The sequence below is a fragment of the Gymnodraco acuticeps genome, unplaced genomic scaffold, assembly GCF_902827175.1.
Source record: "Gymnodraco acuticeps unplaced genomic scaffold, fGymAcu1.1, whole genome shotgun sequence".
Classification (NCBI taxonomy): domain Eukaryota; kingdom Metazoa; phylum Chordata; class Actinopteri; order Perciformes; family Bathydraconidae; genus Gymnodraco; species Gymnodraco acuticeps.
The window spans coordinates 109920-136954 of record NW_022991767.1 but is presented as its reverse complement, the minus strand read 5'-3'; the positions used below and the strand labels follow the sequence as shown (position 1 = coordinate 136954).

General features: G+C 41.0%; 1 protein-coding gene across 1 annotated transcript in view; it reads left to right on the top strand.

Annotated features, from left to right (window-relative positions):
- Window positions 1-27035, top strand: part of LOC117535113 (protein FAM184A-like) — a gene marked incomplete at its 3' end in the record, with an annotated part of 139565 nt that overhangs the window by 8369 nt on the left and 104161 nt on the right.

Below are 27035 nucleotides of genomic sequence, written 5' to 3'. Positions count from 1 at the left end.
TTAATAAATACTATCTCAATAATTTGTATAAATTATATAAAATGTGCAAATATGCCATGCCAAACGGTACTGTGCAATCACGCTAATAAAGTGCAAAACTGTTCACTAAAGTGCTGATTTACGAGGCCCGAAGCCGTCAGTCCACAGTGACTCTTCTATAGGCTAGCTCTCTGTGACAAAATTACCTTCGTCACAGAGAGCTATCTGATCTTTGGGATTGTAGCCTTTGCAGACCATTTACATGCATAAAACCATAACACACTACAGTTAAACCCCAAAAACCATAATAGCGCCGGTTTATGTTGAAACAGTGATGCATAACTCTAGTAGACACTGTCTCTTTATGTGTGTCCCTGACCTTTTTATTTTAATTACATTAAATACAAATAGTTAGTGCTAAAAAGACTGCCCTGTCAAACCCCTTCTGGTCGTTAAGCAATTTCAGGTTTATATGTAGTCAGACAAACAGGAAGACACAAGAAGCTGATCCTGCCATTTGTATTCCTCCAACAGGAGCCCTCGGGTGTTTAACACCTGTCTGCTCCTCTTCCTCCGTAACATCCTTACTTTGTGTTCGTGGCTTTTCAGCAGAGGGGGAGGAATCAGTCTCAGCTCGGTGAGGTTTCAGCTTGTTCAAACAAAAGGATTTTTTCTTAATGGAGCGGCTGTGTCGTCGCTCTGCACAGGATTGTTGAAATGTGAAGGCTTTCAGGTGATGTAACAGTGCTTCTGGTGGCCGTATTGAAAGACAGGAGCTTGTGGGCGACAGCGGCTGCACAGAGTTGTGTTTGTAGATACGTTGAATCAGAAGCAGAAGATTGTTTGACCATTGCTTCATTCTGCATACCTTTGACCAATCCACGTATCTGATTTAGTGCTAAAATAAAGCTTCTACAATGTTTTTAGCCGTGTAAAAATGCTATTTAATTGGCAACGATTTACTATTCCGTTACCACTAGATTTCTAGAAAAATATCTAAAACACATTACGAACTGAAAACTTCATATTGGGATGAGTTTTATTTAATAAGCTTGTGATACATTTTTCATTATTCGCTCATATCTTGCTTGCATATTTCTGATTTATCTACTAAACGATTCAAGCCGTACTAGTGCTGTGTTCTCGTTTAAACGCATGCATCCTGGAAGGAATGAAATGAGGAGCATTAATAGAAACTTCACAAGTATAAGATGACAAAGCAGCCTACATGAAGGGGGAAATGGAAGGAAGCAGCAATTTGCATACGGTTGCATATGGTCGGCAGAAAACTCATATGTAATCCATCATTAATGACAACTTTGGGCCAGCTCTCTCCTATCCTCGCCTCGTTAATTTTACATCCAACCAATACATGTTTATTTCATCCAAGGAGCGCACTATGTCTGTCCATCAGATAGCATGGTCTTACTGTAATGTTGACCTATAGATTTATAAAACCCTCTAAAGCAGGGGTGTCGAACTCAATTTCATCGCGGGCCACATCAGCATTATGGTTGCACTCAAAGGGCCGGTTGTAACTTTAAGACTACATAAAAATACATATAAATATTTAATATATAAAAAATAATGTATTATATTACATGATTGCCTCTGCATTGGATTATTATCGGATAGGGTAACAACTTCATCATTAACTACGTCTGAAAGCAGAAGTCTAGGGCAAATAATTGCAAGTCTCTTCAGTGAGAATGTCACAAAATGATTTAAAAAAGAAAAGCCACATTCTGGAGGAAAAAAAAGTTAAAAAAAAGAAGTGACATTTTGAAAAAAAGGTCAAATTCTGAGGAAAAAAAGGCATAGTTGAGATGCATTGTGGGACATGTAGTTTATGAGCAACGTGCTTCTGTAAAGCGGCTTGTAACCGTATAATAAACATATTATATTCTTTGCAAGCTCTTGTGGGGCCACATGAAATGACGTCACGGGCCGGATTTGGCCCCCGGGCCTTGAGTTTGACACCCCTGCTCTAAAGTATGTACAGGTATTATTCACACTCAATACCTTCAGTGGGTAAATATGTGAGTCAGCCATAAAATAAATAACGATTTTGACCAAAGCCACTGCAAAGTCTAGACTGGCAAACTTGACAGCAGCCCACACACCTAGAAAACAAATCTTTCTGGCAGACGATTTCTACGGCTCACATCAGTATCGTGGATGCTAAAGTCTGTTTCGACTTTCTCTTCTTTTCCTGCCAGCAGTATGGTCACCAGGGACCAGTCTACTATTGGTTTTTCGTGATGGGAGAGTCAGAGAAAGACCCCTTTTTTTGTATCGTTATCAAGAGCTCTACTCAGAGTGGTTCTAAGACTCAGAGGAACACCTATAGCTACAAACAGTGGCTTTAACGTCTGCTGAGCAAGGTGGAACAAGTCGTTAGTCTGCTCAGCAGGATCTACTCATCACAGTTTTATGTGTTTACTACTTTCCACTGTCTACAACTTAACTGTTGACCTTTCCAATACATTACATTTTAAGGTGATGCATTTTATAGGTTTATTAGACAGCGAGAGTAGCCTTTGCTGCCATAAAAAAAAAACGATATATTAGAAATACTATACTATACAGTTCACTCACTTGAAAAATTGGTGGGTTTAAACAAAAGGTGCTATCTTCTCAGTTGTTTAACATATCTAGATACCTGGAATTAAAAGCTGAAATACTGACCTTTTGTCTCATATTCATCTTTTGATGTCAAACCAAATTTTTTTCAGTGTACAATTGTAATTATGTATTTAATGCAATCTTCCATTCTGAAGGTCTCTCTTGTAAAATACACTTTTGATGTCAATGGGACCTAAAATGGGAGTAAAACATAAACTACTTCCAACACATTGTGTAATAAAATGCCCTGTGATAGGAATGGTAAATGGTTTGAGAGGGTGCTCACTGCAGAGCCATAACCTCTAGCTCCGCCTCTCTGGAGCTGTAGCTCCCCCTTTCTGGAGCTGTAGCTCCCCCTTTCTGGAGCTGTAGCTCCGCCTCTCTGGAGCTGTAGCTCCGCCTCTCTGGAGCTGTAGCTCCCCCTTTCTGGAGCTGTAGCTCCGCCTCTCTGGAGCTGTAGCTCCGCCTCTCTGGAACTAGTGACGTTCGTCTTGCTCGTTGGCAGGAAGATACACAAAGCTGACATACGTTGAGGAGTCAGAAATAATTCAAAGAATCGACGTAATGTCAGTAAACTGAACTTTGCACGAGTGTGCAAGAGACGGACACTATTCTAATAAGATTAAGAATGGCAAAGTTAACGTTTACTAGCATTTGACGTCTTTGTGGCTATACTTGGGCTTCACACTATGTTACGTTAGCTCTTTTTTATACCCCAACCCTAAGGCAACGTCATTTCCTGTCCGCCGTTTTGTCAGCGTCACTAGAGGCCCAGAGAGGCGGAGCTAGAGCTCAAGAGAGGCGGAGCTAGAGGTGGTTATTGCTCTGCAGTGAGCACCACTTGAATAGTTTTGCTGAATTACAAAATATTCACACAGCGCAACTGTTTTAAATAATTGTTTCCAAGCTAATTAAACTTGACTGTTTAAGACTCGCCAGCTATGCAGTAAACGTCTTTCTAAATTAGAACGGCAACAGAAATGTATCGTCTGCATTTTGAGACACTTTTTTGGCACCAATTTAGAGAATCCTGTGAGATGCCTTGACATTATTTATAATCATATTATCCAAGTGGGTTGATGGCTGGTTATTTTGTCTTTCTTTCTTTCAGCTCTTACTTGCTCTGTCTTTTATTTGGCCCAAGACCATGCCCATCTTGGCTCTTTCTCCACTTGGCAGGCCTGTGTACTCTCTCCTTCACGTCCTCTCTCCATTTCTGTGTTTATCGCTCCGTCCTTCCCTCTAGCTAAAGGACATCCAAACAACAGCAGGGCTCACTATGACTTCACCCAGCCTCTGGTCTGTCTTTCCATTAAGATAAGATGAAACGGATCCCTCAGGGTGTATTTAGGCCACTATATAACGGCAAAGAGCGACAGGAAGCAGCACAGGAAAATATAAATAGTTAGAGGAGAATAACTGCAACTTGTATTATAGACAACAGCTTGTGTAAACTAAATATATCCTGTGTGGCTTAGGCATTTTAAATGTTGAGATACTGGAAGTGGAAAATAAAAATGAAAGCCTCACACTCGCTCCAGTTTCTCACATTGCCATGGAGACACCATCGTTTTTGCTATCATTAGTCAAGCCAAGAAATAAGTTGTTTGTGCAAAATGTGTTTTAAGATAAAAACCCATCTCTATTAATTGAACAAAAACAGCACTTCAGCTTGTTTTAAATCACATTGGGAAATCCCTGACCTTGGACTGACTCCATTAGATGGATTATAGTAGAAACGGAGGATGCGCTGATAGGAACTTGAAAAGAGGTCGTTATAACTCACTCGGGTAATGCGGACTATTACCCAGATATCTATTTATCCACACAGCCCTCTGACCTGTCGTCACCCTGAGTGGCTGACTGCTTGACAACAGCATGACTCAGCATTACTCCTTTTAAGACCAATGGGTTCACTGCGTGGTGGTTTATGTCCAATCAATAAGGCTCATTCTCCACAAATGCCTACCTTGCTTATTTGTGCCTTACAGTAAGTTAGATGTTCCTCTGATTCATTTTTCTTCCACGTCCCTGGATTCTTCTTCATAATGTACAGTATTTTCCAGCATTACAGGCAGTCCAGTGTTGTTAGAAGGCATCCGTTTTGAAGAGGCCATATTATGCATTTTGTGGTTTTTCCCTTTCCTGTAGTGTGTAGGTTTTGGTGAATGCCTCGATTTGACTCCTTTGTTTGCTTCCATAACATACTGTAATAACATCACTATGTACTGTAATACGTGTGCTTCTATTGGCTGGCGTTCCAATGCATTCTGGACATCTTAAAGTGGTTGACCAATCACAGCAGAGCAGACCAGCTAACCAATCAGAGCAGACTGGACTCTGGTTTCAGACAGAGGGTGAAAAGAGGTGCTGCAGCACAGGCAGTATGAGAAAAATAAAGAGCTTTTTGGACATTAAAGCAAATACACATGTCAAAGAAGAGATACAAATATGAACCTGAAAATGAGCATTATATGTCCTCTTCAATAGCTGTAATGCAAAAAGAGCTACCATAGAGGCTCACTCAATTAATAAGCACGCCCAGAAACGTTCAAAAACATGCCTCCATCTTTGAGAATTTATCTTTAATTGAGAAGCCACAGGCAATAATTTTAATGTGAAACCCCGCCCGTCTTATCAGCCTAATCACGTAAGGCTGCAACAAAGGAGAACATCCCAGCGTCAGTGACCAGGGAGCTGTAGCTTCACCCTATTTGTCTAAATGAAATGATGTTGTTGATATGGGCACCACGTTGCACAGAGGAGCTGACAAACCAGAATCACACAGGGCGGAACATTCAGCTCTCTTTCTCTCTGTGTTCAAAAAACTTGCACGCCTACAGCCCAATCAGCCATGAAGCTGCAGCTGTGCCTCTGCTTGTTATCCTGATGTCAACTGATGTCTGAGGAACTACAACTCAGTGTTTGTGCAGACGACATTAAGGATTACTGAGCATTTCATGACTTCCTTGGACACGTTACTGAAGAGACTGCAGACTCATGCTGACTGGATAGCAGCGCTGCTAGCTGATATGATAAAGAAGGCAGAAACCAATTATAACTGGTTGTTTGTGAGCTGTTGTTTCTAACCAACACAAGAAAAAGAGTCACTAAGGAATATAATTGACTGTTTTGTCCTATTTTTTGTTGGATTTGGTTGCTGGTTCTTTATCCTCACAATTGAATCTGGATTTGAGAAGATGTTGTTTAAAAAGATAAGTTATATTATTTATCAGGTCAAAAGGTGTATGGAATACCGTAGCTATGAGTAAGTCTTTCTTAAGATTTTGGTTCTTCAAGTACTTTTAGTTCCTTTTAGCTTCTAACTTTTATTCAATCTTTTCTATTTCAATCTACGTTCTTCACCTTTTTATAACATGCTAAAAATGTGTAAAAAAACCCTGACTTAAATACAATTTTATGTTTAAAAATACATACCTACTAGGGCTGTCCCGAATACCATTTTTCGGGCTCCGGATATTCGGTAGTAATCAGCAGCGAATATTCGGCCCGCGCTGGTGGGGGGTGGAGGTGCGTGGTAATCAGCAGTGAACCGCTTCAACACGTGTATTTCGGTTTATTCACGGCATTCATTTTGTTATTCTACAGTATTGTTATTTTATAGTTATTTGTTAATGTATACAACCCAATTTGTGTTCTTTGAAATTGAAAAAGATATTGTGTGTTACTTTCGTTGCAGTTGTATATGTCTTAAGTGTAATTTGGCGTGGCTTCCTATTATTTTTATGGACATGCTTTTATTTTGAAGGAGAGTTAGCGCAGTTGACAGGAAGTTGTTGTTTCTATGGAAACAACGTGACGGAGATTAACGGAGAAAAGTCATATCTACATATAAAGACGGAGAAAGTAAACGATAACGTTTATGGTTAAGTGTTGGCACCCCCCGCTCTTATGTTGATATTGGAGTTTTCAATAAATTCAATGTGGCAGCCACAAAAAAAACGAACAATACGAATATCCGAATAATTGAAACCCGAATAGTACTCCAACTAACGAATATTCGGGTACAGCCCTAATACCTACGCATATGTACAGATTATACTACTATACCCTCCAATATTATAGGATTAGAGTGCTAACCCTAGAGAGCATCCATAACCCATTCATTATACTTTCCAACTTCATGGCTAATAAACAGTAACCCTGTACTCACTTTGAAGGTTTTATTCTAAGTTTGTAGTTAAGAAAATGAAAGTTCTGCCGGGTTTTTCATGTAAACAGAAACTTATCTTGTGAAATGAAAGATAAACACCTTCACACAGCTCTCAGATTCACTGATTGAATTGAATGGACGTTCAATAATGTTAAATCCAATCTCCAGATATCTGCATCACACAGCTGTAGCCTTTGAATTGTTCCTCGTGAAATCGTTGCTGGGATTGCTTACAGCAGCAGACTCAAACTGAAAGTTAGATTTAATTACAATTGGGCAGGACAGTGGAAAAAGCTCTTGTTCTTTTGTTAAAGTCAATCAATCAGTGCTTAGTTAAAATGTAAGGAATGAATAGGGTAGTTTGATAGAGTATTACACACATTGTGGTTTCTCAGTGGTGTGAAGAGAAGGCTGAGAGAGGAAGACGGTATATAGACGGCATCCGTTTTCATGCACTGGCTGGCAGGTGAAAAACGACATGATATCACCTAACCATCCAGTAAAAATAATTATGTAACTTAAATATAAACTCTAAAGTCATGGCTTTAGTGGAAGCAAAAGGTCATATAAGCACAACATGTTGCTTTTCTTACCTTTGCATATCTAGCTTTAGAGCCAAAACTGTGAGTCAATTTATCGTCTGAATCAATGAATGAACCATTTTCGAGCCATAATTGTCAAATAAAACCAATTTCTTGCGTAGAAATTGTGAGGATTTGCTACTTTTCTTTGTCTAATGTTGTTTTAAACTGAATGTCTTTGAATTTTGAATAGTTTGTTGGGAAAGGCAAGCTATTTGGAAACCTCCCCTTGGGATTTAGGAAATTCTAACAAGCATTTTCACCATGTTCTGGCATTTTATTGACAACACGGTTTGATAGTGTATATTTATAGGATATACATATTTGTATAGTTGTATTCGGGATTGTTGGAAACGTTATTTCGATCTCTCTGTCTGTACACACAAACTGAAACATTGACATTAAAGTTGACTTTTGATAAATGGAGAAAGTCCTTAGCAATGGTCTGTTATGAAAAGATAAACAACCTCTAGATTGTCCAAATTGACCAATCAGAATTGAGTATTCAACTCAGCCGTATAATACACAATAACTGAGCATCGCTAAAACCCTACAGGCTTCACAGTTGATTTTCTGAGCAAAAACAGTGAAATTGGTGGATCCTTTTTGCTCATGTAAGCAGTCAGAAATCCTTCATGCATTTGCCAAAATTCAGATTTGAGCTGTCAGTTCCAGCACAGCCTGTGTCACTCTTGGTGGTAATGCTTCTAGCTTTCAGTCAACATACTATGTGCACTCGCAGCTCATCACGTCTGTAGCAGAATGTTGGAGCGGATCGTGTGAACGGCACAGCTCTCTGTGTTCTTGTTGGTATGACAGCTCTGCAGGTGAGCTCTAACTCTCTGCCCTTGTCTTTTTATCACTCCATTACACAGACGTGGACACACACATGCACACACAGCATCTCGGCCTTAATGCTGCTGCCAAGTGACGTGTTTTCGTGTGGAGATGGAGCATTTACGAGCGTATGTGCAAAATGTACTAGTTAAGATGAGAAGTATTTTATTGAACCCAAGTTGGGAAATGTTTATGTTGCAGCAGCATAAAAAGACACGGCATTACAATAAAATTAAAAGACTAGAAACATCTCGATAGCAATAAAATAGCAATAAAAAAACATACAGCAGAAACAGAAAATATACATGTTGAATTACAAATGTACAGTGACAAATATAAAGCAGGATATTATATATACATAAGTATGTGAGTAATGGAATATTAAATATTAGATTGGATATAAATATGAAATGTACAGTGTGATTTAAAGGTTTTAATCCCATTTCGCCCCTTCCTGTGACACCCTTTCCCGTTTCACCCCCAATCTATTCCCATTCTGCCCCTTCCCATTCTGCCCCTTCCCATTCTGCCCCTTCCCATTTCGCCCCTTTCCCATTTCGCCCCCTGTCCCATGCAGCCCCAACAACAGCCTCTGATTCGTCAACAGACTTCATGCAATGCTTCATGGGATGCATCGTTAGATCTATAAACTCAACCCTAACCCTAACGACCCGGACACACCAATCTGACAACAAAGAACTGACACAGACGGACCCCGACTGTTGCGTCGCCTCACGTCTCCTGCGTCTTGGCCATGTGTCGCACTGGAACACACCGCAAAGACTTCAGCCGACAGCCAAGAAGCACGTACGAACTGCGCATGCGTGAGTGGCAATAACTCTCCTTACCAGCAGGCGGCGGTAGTGTGTATTCGTCATTCAAAAGAGGCAACAACCGGAAGACAGACTGCGTGATAACCGAGAGAAGAAGAAAAGACTGCGTGATATAAACAAACAACAAATAGCGTGTGCGTTCCATTTTCGCTCTACAACGAGAAGCTCACGGGGCTTTCCCGAACCTGAGTCGAGAGCTGGAGTTAAATGAAATCTCAGATTTGCCTTCTTAATCATTTGTTTGGGTCCCTCACTTCCGTTTCGCTTCTCATGCACTGATTCGCTAGCTCAACAGCCAATCAGAGTGATTTCTGTTGCCGACTGCCTCTGGCCGACATGTTGAATCGGCGGGTTTTCGGCCGAAAAGGCATCGGCCCGGCTGAAAAGACCCGACGGTGTGGGACACACCAATATGAGTAGGGCGTGTCGACGCTCATCGTCGGCCTGATGTGTCCGTGCCTTAAGACCCACGACCAATTAAAACAAATATAATTTCTTATGTGGTCTAATGTAAAAAAGGGGCGAAATGGGAAGACACCGATTTAGAGTCCGTCAAAGAAGCTATGGAGCAGATGGTTCTCTGCGTGGTGATTTGTTATATAGAGTTATTGCAGTGGGCAGGAATGTGTTCCTGTATCGGTCCTTGTTGATTTAAATAGATTTCAATCATTTCCATTGCGTTTTTAAAAACAACAAATTATGAGATCACACAGACGCACACAAACGCCCACGCACACCAAAACAGAAAGGCTGCAGGCTACAAGTGCTACAGAAACTAATGCCACGGCTAATGGCATTCAGTGTGCTGGGACTGTGAGTGTGAGCGAAACAGAGGGGCATAGACAGGAAGAGAGAGAGGCTGAGCTATGATGTTCCCAGAGGGACCCGGTGCTATTCTTAACACTTTCTCCATAATGATCGTCTCATTCATACATCACATCCACGCAGACTCCTAACAGCTTCTCCTGTGATGAGGGCTCAAACCAACGTCTCCATCAGACCACATCCGGAGCCAGAGATCACACTGAAGCATTGTTCCCGAGGTTATAATGAATGTACTTTAATTGAAGACGTATGAGACAGTAGATGCAATAGTTGTAAGGCAAGGCAGGTTTATTTATACAGCACCTTTCAACACAAGGCAATTCAAAGTGCTTTACAAAAATGAAAGACATTAAGAGCATTAAAAAACATATTATAAAATGGCATTTAAAAACACTCATTTAAAAGCAAAGATAATAAAACATGAATAAAGGTACATGACTTAAAGTTCAAGTGCAGTGTGAGATACACACTTCTGAAATGTTTAGCTCTGACTCAATCATTTAGCAGAAATAGTTTTCTTTGACCTAACTCTCTTTCTACTTTCTTTTTGAACTTATCCTTTAGTTATTTCAAGTGTTTCATGCTAAACGAACCCCCCTTTGGATTCTAATCTGCAACCCAATATTCAGAAAATGCAACGGATCCTGGCCATATTTGGGTAGCATATTACATTAATTTGCTCCCAGATATTCATGTGGCTTGCTAGTTTTAAGAGAATGACCTCTAGGTGTGCAGCTGTGAGCTCCAGCATGACTTGGCAGAAAGCGATCACAGTTTTTAATGATTTTCACACTCCAGCAGCCGACCTGGTGCTGACCAAGGAGAAGGCTGTAAATCAGACACACAGTGAGGAGGAGATCAGCCACTGAACCAGGCAATTCTGGCTTTGGCTTCAGCTCTATAGTAGTAGTAAAGTATGTACTAATAGTGTTTCCCCTAGGATGGAGTCATAGCAGCGCTGCTAAGGCACGTGGGCCCAGCATAATGTGAGCGTGGAGCGCATGGAATTTTTTAGTGTGTGCGAAGTGCGCCCCGCCAATTTGTTTCTATGTGTCTGCCAGCACAAGAAAGGCTCTTGAGGCCTAGTGCCAGGGCCGGTTCTAGCCAATTTGCTGCCCTAGGCGAGATTTCATATATAAAGAATACGTGAAAAAGCTCTACAAAAGACAAATACACTACAAAAACAGAAACTTATTGACATGGGTCATATACGTCAAAATGGCTTCAAATGTATTCAGTATTGTATGAACATGTTTTAATTGGGGGGTGGACGTCACATCCTCTAGGGGGGGGTCCGGGGGTATGCTCCGATTTGAACATTTTAAAGTAAAATGCTTCAATCTGGTGCACTTTGAGCAGAATTACTAGAGACCTGATCTAGGGGGTACAACTCTAAAACACCCATATGACAAAGATCGGTTTACATTTTAATAATCAAATAAGTATGTGAACATAACCAATAACCTACCATAGCCAATAACAAATTCATGTGACTTATTTTATTTGTGTTGTTCATTCATATCTTATTTTACCTTAACATTTATTAATTTATGCATATTTTTGTATCTCTCCAACTTTAACGATATTTTTGGTTTACTGTCCTATAGACTATAGTATACATTGGAATGATTTCAAACCTGTTTTTATTTATCCTAATAATTATAAAGGAGTGCCTTGGAAATATGTGTTTACATAATTTGTAAACCTATATTTGTTTGAGACCCACTGAGATAACTTTGACTAAAATTAACTATGTAAACACTCAGAGAGTCCTTTACTGAGCCTCTCAGTCTGACAGGAGAGCTCTCCTCCACCATGGTTGTAGAAACATCTACTTCTTATATCCGTTAGCGCAGCTAGCACCAGATTCTAATAACAACAGTGTTGCTACCGGTGCGCCCTCTCTCTCTCTCTCTCGCTCGCTCTCTCGCTCCCACACTCGCACTTTGGCTGTGAACTGCGGGCGCCTGATAAGCCAACATCCCCCACTTTCATCACTTACAGCGCAAAAATCGGCCCTGCCAGTACACAGTGTCTCAAGATTTAGCAAAAATACACCTTTATTGAACATACTGTAACACAAATAAAATCCACATAACAAACAATCAAAAACAAAAAAGGGTCGCCACCTTTTTTGGGTACCTGGCTGGCGACCCCTAGCTGCGTCGCCGCTATTTGTATATAGGGGAAACACTGACTAATACATGTGTTGGATATCATATCATAAAATATGCCAACTGACAAAACAAGTACCCAAATGTGAGGCATAATTAAGTCAAACTATTTCGTAAATGAAGGAGCACAATGTTCTGTTATTGTGATTTGTATAAAGTATATCGTCAGTGATCATCATTAAACGTACGTTGTTTGATTAAAAAATAAGAACATTTCAATTTAGGAAAGCAGTTTTTTTAATTCTGGCATTTGATTGGTTAACAGAAACTGCATGGGCCATGTGGTATATCTCAAGTACTACACGTGTGATATCATTTCCATATCCCATTACATGCAAATTGTTGTAATGATCATTTTGAGCCATATCTCCCTATGCTGGTTTCTTTCATTACGAAATGCTTATGTGCTCGGACAAGTCGTGAGTTTCTAAATTGTCTTTTTCAATTTGCAACAAACTTTCTCACATACTGTATAAAACAAGTTATGAGTTTCTAAAAATATGCTTTATTCAAACCTTTAAGGATTTGCAGGGCTCTAAATCTGTATTCCAAATATTACAACTTGTTTTTGTCTAAGAAATGAAGCAGGCAACAGGAAATGTTTTATTCATTCTATACCTTTTCTATAACAGAAAGTGCTCTAAAAAATAGGTGGTGTGTGTGTGTGTGTGGTGTGTGTGTGTGTGGTGTGTGTGTGTGTGTGTGTGTGTGTGTGTGGTGTGTGTGTGTGTGTGTGTGTGTGTGTGTGTGTGTGTGTGTGTGTGTGTGTGTGTGTGTGTGTGTGTGTGTGTGTGTGTGTGTGTGTGTGTGTGTGTGTGTGTGTGTTGTGTGTGTGTGTGTGTGTGTGTGTGTGTGTGTGTTGTGTGTGTGTGTGTGTGTGTGTGTGTGTGTGTGTTGTGTGTGTGTGTGTGTGTGTGTGTGTGTGTGTGTGTGTGTGTGTGTGTGTTGTGTGTGTGTGTGTGTGTGTGTGTGTGTGTGTGTGTGTGTGTGTGTGTGTGTGTGTGTGTGTGTGTGTGTGTGTGTGTGTGTGTGTGTGTGTGTGTGTGTGTGTGTGTGTGTGTGCTGTGTGTGTGTGGGGCCTCTGGTCAGTGTCAAACAGGGTGAACCCATGCAGGAAGAGAGACAGCTGGAGAGAGATGCTCCATTGGACAAGCCGGCCACCACCTGGACACACACACACACTAAAATATGAAAACAGAAACTAGGAGTGTCACTGGGTGTTTTCCATTAACATAACAATGCTATTATTCATCTGAAATGTAAATGTTAGTAAGAGGTGAAGAGCTGGAGGGTGTGGAGGTCCCGCTCAGAATAAAATCAGATCATTACTAAACTCGTGTGGGTGGGGAAATTGGCATTGCAAATTACATTGATAAAAGCAGCCGAGTATCGCAATGAATTAAGTGTCGTACGAGTTTTTGGCAAGTGCATGTAGAGGCATGCTTTGCAAGTGAGATAGTAGAGGTCAGTGGGGGGTCGAGCATTCATCCAACTGTGGAAGACCCTAACCCTGTAAAAAAACAAAATATCCTGCCTTTTCAGTAAGCTATATTTCTGTAAACTTAACCATTCTAAATTTAACATGTTTTATTTGTCATAGTCAAGCCCATATATTTTTCAGCATTTTAATGCAATAAATAAACTAGAAATGCAGATTTTAGCCTGTAGAGAATTAGATTTCCTTGTTTTTCTCAGTTTTCTATCATATTTATTGACTATTTTTGGGTTTTAGACTGATAAAACAAAACATCTAATGACATCCCCCTTGGACTTAAAGAAGCAAGAATGGACATTTCTCATTTTAAAGGTTTTCTTTATTTTTTAACATCCTTATCTTCATCTTCATTTTCATTATTAATCAATTCACCTAGAAAATACTGTACGGATTAATGTCTACATTACATGGAGGTCAGCAGAAGTAGCAGTATGTTGTTTGGTATTCCTTTTTTCAGAGCATACGACTATAAGGATAATGAACGCACATCTTTGAAATACCAACATGCTCCCCAAGTATTGTGCAAAAGGAAATATGGAAAGATGACCAACACTGACTCATACAAGAGACAAGACGTCACTGAACTTTATCTGCACTCAAAGCAGATCTTCTTTTATTCTTCTTCTTCTTTATGTTGACCGGTCAGCTAGTGTTTCTCTTTATAACTCATGACCACTGACATGAATGCTGTTCCAGAGGCTTTTCGCAATGTTTTTGGCAGGAAAACGGTCAAGGCTAGTCCCATTGAATACTGTATACAGGCAGCTTTAGCTCAGCAATGACGACAACCTTCGAGAACCTGCTTCGGCCGAGGAACACAGCGACTGAGAGATGTTAGCCGACAACGCAAGAGCCGAATGAGATCACATTATCACATCAGGCTGAAAGTGGATTAGAGAGCGAGAGATTGTAGCTCTGGACCGCTGCTGCTGGTGACTCATCTGACCTGATTCTGAAGAGCATGAAACACAATGAAACACGCATCCATCAGCTACCCGTCACCATATGTGGGGCGTTATGCTTTCACATATGCTGTGCATCCTAACACTGATTAACATTATGTCAAAGGCGCTGTTTTTTTCTTCTTTTTGTTCTACCTGTTTACATAATGGGCTTCATTGCGCATCATGGAAGACTGTATAGAGCGGTCCAGGGATGACGTATTTACCCGGAAGTAAGCTGCGAATGGGTTTTCTCGACAAAAAAGCAATGGGACTCTGGAAAATAGCTCGAAATAAGGTCTGTGGAAAACAAACCTGTTTGATAAATGCACGTTTTGTTCAGCCGGATAATCTCCACATGTCTACCCTGCTTTTATCATTTTCTAATCATAAATCTAATCGCCAGAAGCAAAACGTTATGCTATAAACCAGGGGTGTCAAACTCAAATACACAGTGGGCCAAAATAAAAAAAATGGGTACTAGTCGAGGGCCGGACTGGTTTAATGTTTATTGCAGAACTTATTGAAAATAACTTATTGCACATATTCAACCTGGAACTAACACAGCTTAAATTATTGCCTATAAAAACAACATTAACCATTAAATAATCAGCTGCATTCATTTCTTATGGCTCTATCTGCAGCTAAGAGTCATTTCTTATGATTACATTTTCAGCTTCAAAAAAACTATTTCCCTCAAAGAGAAACCCAAACATGCCCTGTTGTCGTGAGAGAGAAAGTGCAGAAGGAAACATCCATTGAACTCAGTGTGCTGCTCTGTGCTGTTCAGATACTTGGCATCTCATCTTGGGTGCAAGTTCATCAATGTTTGGGCTCAGGCTCTGAGCGGAGGAGACCCTCAGGATGGAGTGAAGGTGTGCGTGCAATATACCGGCGGGCCAGATCTAATAGGAATTAGAAATTATCCTGCGGGCTGAAATTAAATTCCACCAAGGGCCGGATTTGGCCCCCGGGCCTCGAGTTTGACACATGCTATAAACGAACTACAGCCGAGTCCAGCAGCACGACTTCAATGTCACGTCAACTTAAGATCGATATTCAAAACTACAGATTATAAATGGTACGAGTTGAAGCATTTGTTTTAACAGTTAGCAGGAGGCAGGTACTTGCTTTCAAGCAGAACAGGGCAAACTAACTTAGAGGAGTGTGTACGTGTTCGGCGTAATGACGTACAACGTCCTCGACAACTTCTGTAGTCCTATTCAGCCACTTGTTCACAACCATCGTTTCTCAAACTCGTCAACTCTTCAGAAATCACCAGTGGGGTCACTGCTGATGGATTTAATGTCGTAGAACAAAACGTGATCCGTCTCTTAAATGTGTCTCAACCACAGACCTTATTTCCAGCTATTTTCCAAAACCCTATGGAGGAATCCCATTGGCTCTGAGACGAGGGAACAGGAAGTGTTAAAATGCTGACTCACTTCCGGGTTAGTAGTAGTACACATGCTGTTTCAACCACATTAGTATGCAAGAAAAGTGACAGGTGGTGTGACAGGTCACACCTCTCCCTACTTATGTTAATGAGCTAAGTCCCGCCTCCCTTTGTTCGAGGTGGATGTCACACCTAGGTGTGAATTCACATGTAGGTGTGACATCCTTTGATGTGAGGGGTCAGGTACATCACACGTAGGTGTGAAATGCCCCCCTGTGTAGTGCCTTTTGTTAGAGATCCTTTTGTGTCATGTGAAAAGCCCCGGGCTAGCGCCTTTTGTTGTCTAATTCTTTGATGTGTTGATTAAGTCTCTTTGTGTTGTCTGGCCCCTTGTCCCCTCAGAGTTGTATAATTATGAAGTCTAGTCCTTTGACGGGAGGTGTTATAGCAGGTATGTGTGACTTCACACTGGTGTGTTATAAGCCTCTGATGTTAATTTAGGTGTTGATTAAGTCTCTTTATGCTGTCTGGCCCCTGCCCCCTCAGAGTTGTATAATTATGAAGTCTAATCTATGAGGTGTTATAAACCTCTGATGTTAATTTAGGTGTCTCTTGAAGTTAGGTGAGACTGTCTACCAGCCCCCTCCTAGCCTATCCCCCCTTCCGGGCTATGACGCAGGCAGATAGTGGGGGGTGGAATTAGGTAGAAATATGTGCAAATTAAATAAAAACAGCCATTATTTTTCACTCACCAAGACATCTAAAAACGTTATTGTCCTCTCTAGATTTGATTCAGGATGTTTTATTTTCAAGTTTTAGTGAAACTGCTAAAGAAGTATCTGTTTTGCAAAGAGGTTATTTTCAAAAGATCTTATTTAGGTTTTAATAGTGATACCTAAGGATATTCTCTTTTAGTATATGGATTTGTGAACTAATGTGTAATTACTTTTATTAACTATAATTGCACAGGATCATTCTAAGAAGAGTGAGAGGGCTAATGAGCCAGCACCATACCTCCTCTATGCATTTTCTTGACCTGTATCTGATCTTGAAAAACTTGACTCTTTTAAAAAAAGTTATTTTTCATCCATCATTTTCAGCCATGCAGCAAGAGATCAAATTTAAGAATAAGTAATAGTTGGTCACGATTCTACGGGAAATAGTCAGTGCGCGATGTCAATCAATTAACATCAGAGGTTTATAACACCTCATAGATTAGACTTCATAATTATACAACTCTGAGGGGGCAGGGGCCAGACAGCATAAAGAGACTTAATCAACACCTAAATTAACATCAGAGGCTTATAACACACCAGTGTGAAGTCACACATACCTGCTATAACACCTCCCGTCAAAGGACTAGACTTCATAATTAGATTATACAACTCTGAGGGGACAAGGGGCCAGACAACACAAAGAGACTTAATCAACACATCAAAGAATTAGACAACAAAAGGCGCTAGCCCGGGGCTTTTCACATGACACAAAAGGATCTCTAACAAAGGCACTACACAGGGGGGCATGTCACACCTACGTGTGATGTACCTCACCCCTCACATCAAAGGATCTCACACCTACGTGTGAATTCACACCTAGGTGTGACATCCACCTCGAACAAAGGGAGGCGGGACTTAGCTCATTAACATAATTAGGGAGAGGTGTGTCACTTTTCTTGCATACTAATGTGATTGAAACAGCATGTGTACTACTACTCGGGTTTTAGGACTCGTTCCCGCACCACTTTATTCAGTGACATGGTTCACATCTGGGGTAGCTCTGTTAGCCATTAGTGTGGTGGTAAAAAAAGGAAGTAAGAATTAGGAGAGTTTGTGCTTGCTAGCTTTCTTCCACTAGCATCTGTAATTTTATGGATTTTGTCGAAGAAGTTCTCTTTTGAAAAACTAAACCATGTCTATGAAGTTTGAACAATATTTAAAGACAGACTGTTGTGTATTACTAGTAGATTTGAACATCCTTGTGGTCTAGATCAGTGTTTCTCAAACTTTTCCATACCAAGGTCCACTTAACCAATAAAAAAACACTCGCGGACCACCTAACTCCACAAATATCCAAAATCACATCGTTTTTCTAGAACAGATTACAAATCGCCTGAAAATGGTACAAACAAGTGCCAACATGTGTGATGAAGGTGTTGCGCTGGGCTATATCATACAATCGAAAGTGAAACTTAACCTCGCTCCATTGCGGAGATATTCCCGCGAGAGTGCGTACAACTTTTATTTATTTATTTATTTAAAATGTGAAATTGTACCAATATACTCACGGACCACTAGGGGGCGCTACTCTAAATTCGTTATAATGAAGCCAAAAAACAGCAGGTTGGATTTTAAAACAGAATAAATAGTTGGTAAAAGGTCAAGCCTAATTGTGAAAGTTGCTAACTAGTGTCATACATAGTGTTTTAATAGCCTCAACTTGACTTGATCAAAGCTGGACATCTTCACTGCTGGTAGAGAGGTGTACACTTCGGGAAACTCAGATGCTTGGACATATAGCTCCTACATGTGTTTCTTCTCATGTGTTTTATGTGGTTGAGATGTAAGTGAAACCATGAACAACTCAGATATAATCCTTGAACACCCCACAGAGTATGAGAAACCATTTCCTCTCTCTCTGACGCTGCTTTTGCAAGCTTTCTCCGAGACATGGCTGCTGCCGAGATTACAATGAAGATAATACTGTGTGCCCAAAGACTCATTCAGCAGGATCAGAATAGTTTTGAATATGATTATATCAAGTTCTAAGCAACCATATTATGGGGTATTCAATATAATAGTAGCCGTAAATCAATATAGCAAGATACAAGAAGCTCCAACCTGGTCTCATAATGTCCTTTCAGTCCATTTTATTTAACAGTTAACCTCATCCACACATTAGATTCTGCCTTTATCGTCTCACCACCAACCACAACAATCTGCATGCTGCTGTGGCGTACAGCAAAATGCATAAAAGAACAAAGGCAGCTTTAGGGCTGAATGTTGATTATCAGCATGTGTTGTTGTGTCCGTGTCCATTAATGGATCACAGTGGGGGGTGCACTGCAGGCTCTGAATATGCACCTTAACTCCCACTGACTGAGGTTTCACTCGGAACAATGCTGGGGAACAAAACTCTATTTCAGAGTATTCCGCATTAAAGCTGGACTTAATGCGTTTCATGTTCATTCAGGCTTTGTATAATTACGGTTTACAGACGGCGGAAAAACACACGTGAATATGTTCCTTATAATTGCTTTGTGATGGCCGCCCAGCAAAGATGTGCAAAAAAATGGATGTTCAATTATTTTTAATGAGCCGGGGCTGGCTTTAATTGTCGTAATCAATCCCGTCGGCTCCATCATCATCCGTCTCCTGTGAGCGATAGTTACATAGCACCTGACTGCCAACCTGCACACCTCTCTTCCTTAACTCAATCACTGCGTTCAGTGTACGTGCGTCACCAGCTAAATTACAGGATTAAAAATATGTACAGCCTCTTATATCTTTGTCTTTCTGCTGTCACTCGTTCATATCCCCCCCTAACTCTCTCTCATCACCTTTTATCAACCGCCTCCATTTTTATACAGGCAGCTGTGTCTAGTTACCATGGCAACTTTCGCGATAAGCCTTGCCAATCAGACGTGTGTGTGTGTTTGTGCTTGAGTGCAAGTGTGAAAGAGAGTTTGTGGTGTTCACTCCTCACCTGTCTTTGCAGTGTGTAATTACAGTCCACCCACTCACTTCTAAACATACTTCAACCCTCACCAGGCACCTGTGGAAACTTCAGCTACAGTATAGTTTTAGGACAAAGTGAAATGTTGCAGACTGCTCTTTCTTCTGAGGCCGTTTGAACTTTTCTCCACGCGCCATGACAAGCTGCTTTAGGCCACAGACACGGCCTTGTTTCTAACACCATTTAAAAATGTTTTAAAAACACAAAATCAGAGCTGACAGAGAGACGCTACTTCCTTCATGGGTCTCACTCTAGCTGTCCACAGTGTTCAGTGATGACTGATTGATTGACTCTGTGACCTCACGTCAAGACCAATTCAAGTGTTGGTTGAGACAAGTCAAACTCTACAGGACCATCTGTTTGACTTGCATTATCCACAGCTTCAGGGTTATTCCCAAAGTTTTTTCTGAACCTTTTGCCCCGAAGAAATAGGGGGCAGAGTTTCAGCTCTACTTCTGGATCTATAAAATCAATTATTTAAAAAGACTCTGCAACGGTCAGTCAGTGGACTGGAATTGCAATCTAACTGCTGAAACTCAGAGCAAAGAGTTATTTTGTAAATCTAAAAAACACTGCTATCCTATAATCCTCACCTGGGGTTTAGCCATCTGTGTGTTTACTGTGACACTTACTTTTGTTTGATTTTTGGATGTACAAACTGTCTAATTGTTGAAACAGTAGAATAAATAATAAATACAAAAAAACGTACTGGGGTCTTGGATCAGGGTGGGCCTACCAGGGGTTGTTTCTCAGGGGTCATTTCCTAATTTCTGCCACTTTGAAATTGCTTTATATTGAAGAGCTAGTCAGGGCAGATCCATATCACACCACACACACACACACACACACACATACATACACATACACATACACACACACACACACACCCACACACACACACACACACACATACACACATACATACATACACAGCACACACAGTGACATTTGTTCTCTGCTTTTAACCCATCCTAGTACCAGGAGTCTAGCACTAGGAGCAGAGGGCAGCTATTGCACAGCGCCCGGGGAGCAACGGGAGTGAGGGGGGAAGGGGGATGTCTGGTGCCTTGCTCAAGAGCACCACGGCAGGGCAGGAGGTGAACTGGGACCTCTCCAAGTAGCAGTCCACACTCCATATTTAGGTCTGGTCGGGGACTTGAACCGGCGACCCTACAGCTCCCAGTCCAAGCCCCCACTGACCTTCACAATTATTTTAAATTTTAGATTTATTTTGGAAATGTTAACCTAATTCTTGCACATTAGACACCAAAGTTGTTGCCTACATCTACCACCATTACAGTGGTAGTGATACCATCTGATGACAGCCATTAAATGGGCTAATTCAAAAGGTGACATAACCCTTGGTGTATTGTGATTGTACACTTCCTTTTTACCGGATTAAACGACAAGATATAGTGATATTTCATGTAAAATAGAGGTGCTATCTGTTTCTGATCTCAGTGCTAAGCTAAGCCACATGTATTCAAAGAATCTAGACTCAGAAAATCAAAAGATTCAAACGTTTAGCTTCAGTGTAGTTTTGGCACATGAAAAAGTCCCAGGCTCCTCCGACAAGGCAACATAAATATTTGTAAAAACTATCGCGCAAGAAGAAACGGAAAGTATAAATAAAATATTTAAAGAGACCAATGTGCGAGAATGAAACATAATGAACAATATACTGTGCATAATGTGTGTGTTGTAAACATATGTGCTATTAACATATGAATGTGAAGACACACGTGCTCTACAGCCAGAGGGTTGAACCCGGTTTGATAAGCAATGCTTTGATTCTATTATAAAACCCATCTCAGTTGGAAAGAAAAATATACTTTTAGTTTTTTCAGATCAAACAACAACAAATCTGTGGAGATCTTTATCTACCAGTTGCAGCTGGAGCGTATTGAGTAGTGTTGAAATGGAAAGATATTTACAATTTCTTTTCAAAGCATACATTTTTAATTAAATTCATATTTTAACAAACACAATCCTGGACTGTGTGGCTCCAGTGTTAACATTACATCACAGATGCTCTTGTATTTGTCGGAGGGGACGCGCAGCTTGCCCTCGAGCTATCAGAAAACACTGCAGCCCTTTTTATTTTATTTAATGGCATGCATTTCCATCATGAGCATATTTGTGCTTCTGCCACAATCCTGCAAATATGGCATCTTGCCCTGGTGGAGGAAATGTGCCCACATCGTTCTCCTTCCAGCCGTGGCTCGAGTCCCTCGTGGAAACAGGATGGAGGAGATGATCTGGATTCACAATCTCCTGTTGCTTTTTCAGAGAGGAGGCTGCTCTCTGGGGCAGTCGGTCAGCTATGTCTGTCGGCTCCTATCAAACATCAAACACACACACACACACACACACACACTTTATCCTGCTTCTTTTCCCGTGACAGGTGAGGGATTAGATATTCGTGACTGTAATACACAGTATCTCTGTCTCTACATCCTCACACACTTGTATTTTAAAGTAATTCAGTTATAGTGAAGATGTGTTGCACCAGGGAGTTTGTTCATCATGGATTATTACACGTTTTTTTACTAGACTGTGTTGCCTTCATTCATAATCCCGGATGTCATAATATACATTTCAGTGTAATATAAACGATCAAAATCATATGAATTATTCACTATTCTGTAGAGAAGAACAATACATTTGTATTTTCTATGGCAGTGTGCTTCACTGTAGTAGCATCAATGCTAGCAATATAAAGTATTGCTTTAACTAGAGTTTAAGAGGACATATTGTGCTCATTTTAAGAGTCACATTTTTATTCTGTGCCTCTACTGTGACATGTCACCAGAGAACAGTTTAAATAATGCCTTGTACATCCAGAATGTACTGTCCTCTAAAGCTAAATAATATAATAAAAGTATGGAAATCTATAAGAAACGGACTGGAAAATGAAGCGAATTAAATCAAAGTCATATTCTATAAGAACTACCTTGTAAGTGATGCGTTCAGCTCAATAAGCACATTTCTCTCTCCTATATTAAATTGCTTTAAACTGATTTTAATCATGAAAGCCATTCTTAATATCTGTATTAATATCTGTGAACACGCCCCTGTATTACTTGGTATCGGATTAAAACCAAAATCTATACATCTTCCACATCTAATTCACGCACATTATAACTCCATATCCATGCTCCTATTGTCCTTGGCATTTATTAATGATGTTTTTCTTATCTCTTAATTGTGTTGGCTTTTGTTTAACTAATACATGTTTACAGTAAGTACATTAAAAGTTGATTCCACTGTGATTTACAATGTATGAAAGTGATGTTATTCATCATTATTTTAATTTACAACCAGGCTATTCATGCACCACTAACACACAGCATCAAAATGCAATTGCATGTCTTTTGTGTAGTAGCTTAATAAATGTGCCAAAGGCCATTTGAAGCAGTAACTTAATGAGGTCACGGTGTCAACAAAGCAAAGCCAGGTTCCTACTGTATAAGTGTAACCGATGCAATGTCTGTCATTAATAAGGAACCTGGCTGCATTACATTTAAATAACATTATGGTAGTTTATAATTACAAAGAGCTGTGTTTATACGCTTCTTCTGTGTGGTCGTAAAGATTAGCAGTTTCCTCTTTGAGCTCATTTCACCCTTAGTCTGAGTTCTGTTCCTTTTAATCCAATCCAACTTTATTTATATAGCACATTTAAAAACAACACAGTTGACCAAAGTGCTGTACATCAATAAATATATAAAAAAGCAGCATAAATACATTTAGACAAAACCGATAGGACAAAAATAAACTAATGTAATGTTGACGGAAGCGTCAGCCAATCAAATCATATGCCAGTACAAGCTCTAGCCAATCAAACCGTGTGCTTGTGTGTCCGGGGCGGGAGATTAATGTGATTGGTTGTTGGTCGCACGCCAGACACGCCTACCGGCAAGCTTCAACGCACGCTGCCGTGTGGACGTACCGTTACGCAGAGTCCACACGGCGGCGTGCGTTGAAGCTTGCCGGCGGGCGTGTCTGAAACTCGACCAACAACCAATCACATGAATCTCCCGCCCCGGACACACAAGCACACGGTTTGATTGGCTAGAGCTTGTACTGGCGATTGGCTGACGCTTCCGTCGAAGCCTCAAAAGTTGAACATTGCTCAACTTTTGAAGCGAGCAGCGCGAGCAAAGCGAAGCGACGCTCCCACAATGCAGTTCGGCAAAGTGTGACGTCACCCTATTCAAAGTGAATGGGCAGAAGCGTTGAAGCTTCAACGCACGCCGCCATGTGGACGGGCCGTAACCTATATAACACACTACCTAAAAGGCAAACCCATAATACATCAGGAGGATACGTCCCCAGCTGACCCAGAAAGCCACGCAGGTTCTGGTCCAGGCTCTCGTCATCTCACGCCTAGACTACTGCAACTCCCTCCTGGCTGGTCTACCTGCATGTGCCATCCGACCTCTGCAGCTCATCCAGAATGCAGCGGCTCGTCTGGTCTTCAACCTTCCTAAATTCTCCCACACCACTCCGCTCCTCCGCTCCCTTCACTGGCTTCCGGTAACTGCTAGAATCCACTTCAAGACACTGGTACTTGCTTACCATGCTGTGAATGGATCTGGCCCTTCCTACATCCAGGACATGGTTAAACTGTACACCCCAGCACGTGCACTACGCTCTGCATCAACCAAACGGCTCGCTGCACCCTCGCTGTGAGGGGGACCCAAGTTCCCATCGGCGAAAACACGTGGGTTTGCTGTCCTGGCTCCAAGATGGTGGAATGAGCTCCCCATTGACATCAGGACAGCAGATAGCTTACACACCTTCCGGCGCAGACTGAAAACTCATCTCTTTCGACTCCACTTCGAGCGATAGAACTATTAACAAAGCACTTATATACTAATAAAGGACTGGCTTATCTAAAGCCAGTTGAGTAGCACTTGAAATGTTTTAGCTCTATGAAACCTGATGTACTTATACGATTCTGTTTTCTTCAAGTTTCTATTTTGTTGGTCGAACGCACTTATTGTAAGTCGCTTTGGATAAAAGCGTCAGCTTAATGTAATGTAATGGTATGACGCCGGAGGAGGCCGGACCAAAACTATGGCGCAGCCGTAACGCGACGCAGACGGACCTGGTGGAATCGAGGGGTTACGCAGCGTCCACACGGCGGCGTGCGTTGAAGCTTGCCGCTCAACTTTTGAAGCGAGCAATGCGAAGCGAGCAATGCGAAGCGAGCAATGCGAAGCGAGCAATGCGAAGCGTGACGTCACCCCATTCAAAGTGAATGGGCAGAAGCGTTGAAGCTTCAACGCACGCCGCCGTGTGGACGTACCGTTATACGTGGTCTGCAAAAGCACGGGAGAACAAGTAGGTCTTTAAACGAGATTTAAAAACAGGCAAAGTGGGAGCAAGTCTGATCTTTAAAGATTCAAATAACGTTATGGTAGTTTATAATTACAAAGAGCTGAGTTTATACGCTTTTCTATGTGGTCGTAAAGATTAGCAGTTTCCTCTTTGAGCTCATTTCACCCTTAGTCAGAGTTCTGTTCCTTTTAATGCTGCGACCGTCCCTGCCCAACCAGCCGTGAGCCTGGGAAGAAAGAGAGAGAGAAACATAATGACTTCTCATCAGTTTGATCTGGGCTCGGCTCTGGCACCTGTCGTCTGTTTCCTGGAGCCGGGGCATTTTATCTTCCCGCCTGTAGAGAAAGAGGGACGGACGCTGGGATGAATTGTTAGCCTCAGCGGTGTGAGATGTAGTCGCTCCTCTGCCGTGTTGCTACGGTATTTGTGCTGTGATCACATAGTCTTCCTTTCTCCTGCTGAAAGTGCTGGAGAATTGCTATAACATCTAAATGGGCAATACTTTATTCTGGAGCTCATTCTCATGCAGCTTTAATTACGCACCTCTTATCTCTGCAATGTGAAAGGACATATTTGTGTTTTGCATCTACTGTGCAGCCATATTGTTTCTCTGTATTTTAGACATCTGTTGTCGTCCAAAGCTGTTGAAAATCACCATTTAGCCCCATTGTTTTTCTGCGTTTAATGTTCCTTCTTCACAATGAGAAGACCACGCTGGGGTTTATTTTAGGTCGACTGTCTGGCTGCTGAAAATACTCTCATAGGCTCCAAAAGTGATTAACCCAGGGCTAAAAATAGACACCATCAAAACCAAATAGCTCCCAACGAGGAGGGAATTGTGGGTACAAATTTGGGTTTATTTCCTACATAATTGTGATTTCATATTTAAAAATGAATTGATAACACAAAAAATGATGTACGCATTATTACTATAAAGCTATTATTACTTTAATGACCGATTTATCGTACAGTTTCACAAGAAATAAAATACACATACTCATGGGTCTGAGCTTCGTGAGGGATTCAAAACTATTTTTTTATAATCTAAAATGTAAAACCTTATGGTTTTTATCTGTTGCTTGTAAACTATTACTGTGTGCTGTGGAAAGGGAGTGGTCATACTTCAATATGTTCCGACATGTAATAGACAAAACACTCAATTAACAATCAAAACACTTAAAGGGTGGGGTAGGTAATTCACTTCAGAAACACGTTTTGTTATATTCCATGGAATGCTCTGAACATCCCGATAGCAATGAATACATTAAGTGCTTTGACAATAAATACATACAAAAAAGTCATCTGTGGAAGCCGTGGCGCTGTAAAAAGCACGACCAATCAGCTGAGCCGGCCCGGCTAAAGTAACTGGATGGCCTACCTGCCTGTCAGCCTTCCATCTGTGCACAAACTTATCTCGTGCCCTCATTGGTCACGTGTGTGTTGGAGGAGGGGCTCTGTAAGGAAGTCTGAAGGAAGAGGCAGATTATTTTCGGTTGTGTAAATTCTAGCGCACTCGAGCTGGTTTCTCCATTCTTACCTACCCTACCTTTACAATATATATATATATATATATATTATGTATAAATAAAATAACATTAAATTGCACACTAACTTTGAAGGCTAAAGGTTTTTATGGTCATGGTTGAATATTTTCCGATATTTAATAGACAAAACAACCCCAGCAGATCACGGAAGAGGATAAGGGCCACTTTAGATTATTAATTTTTTAGATCTGACGAAAAGTGTCTTTCTGAATTCTGACTTTTTTTTAGATGTCAGATCTCAATCGAATGTCCCATGTGGCCCTACGCCTCTCCCGCACAACTCTAAAACAAAATGCACAAGGAACAACATTTTGACTATAAGTTTATATCCAGTTTTACTTTTCGTCTTGCTCCATCTACTTCAAAGACAGACAGCAGAGCACACATCATTATCTGTAACTGTTACACACACACACACACACACACACACACGCACACACACACACAACTCTGTCTGTGTCCTCATTCCCAACTGATCACAGTCACATGTTTTCTCATCCTTGTTTTGCCTGTGAACTGATTGCAGTATTAGCATCAGAGAACACCCCCTTCT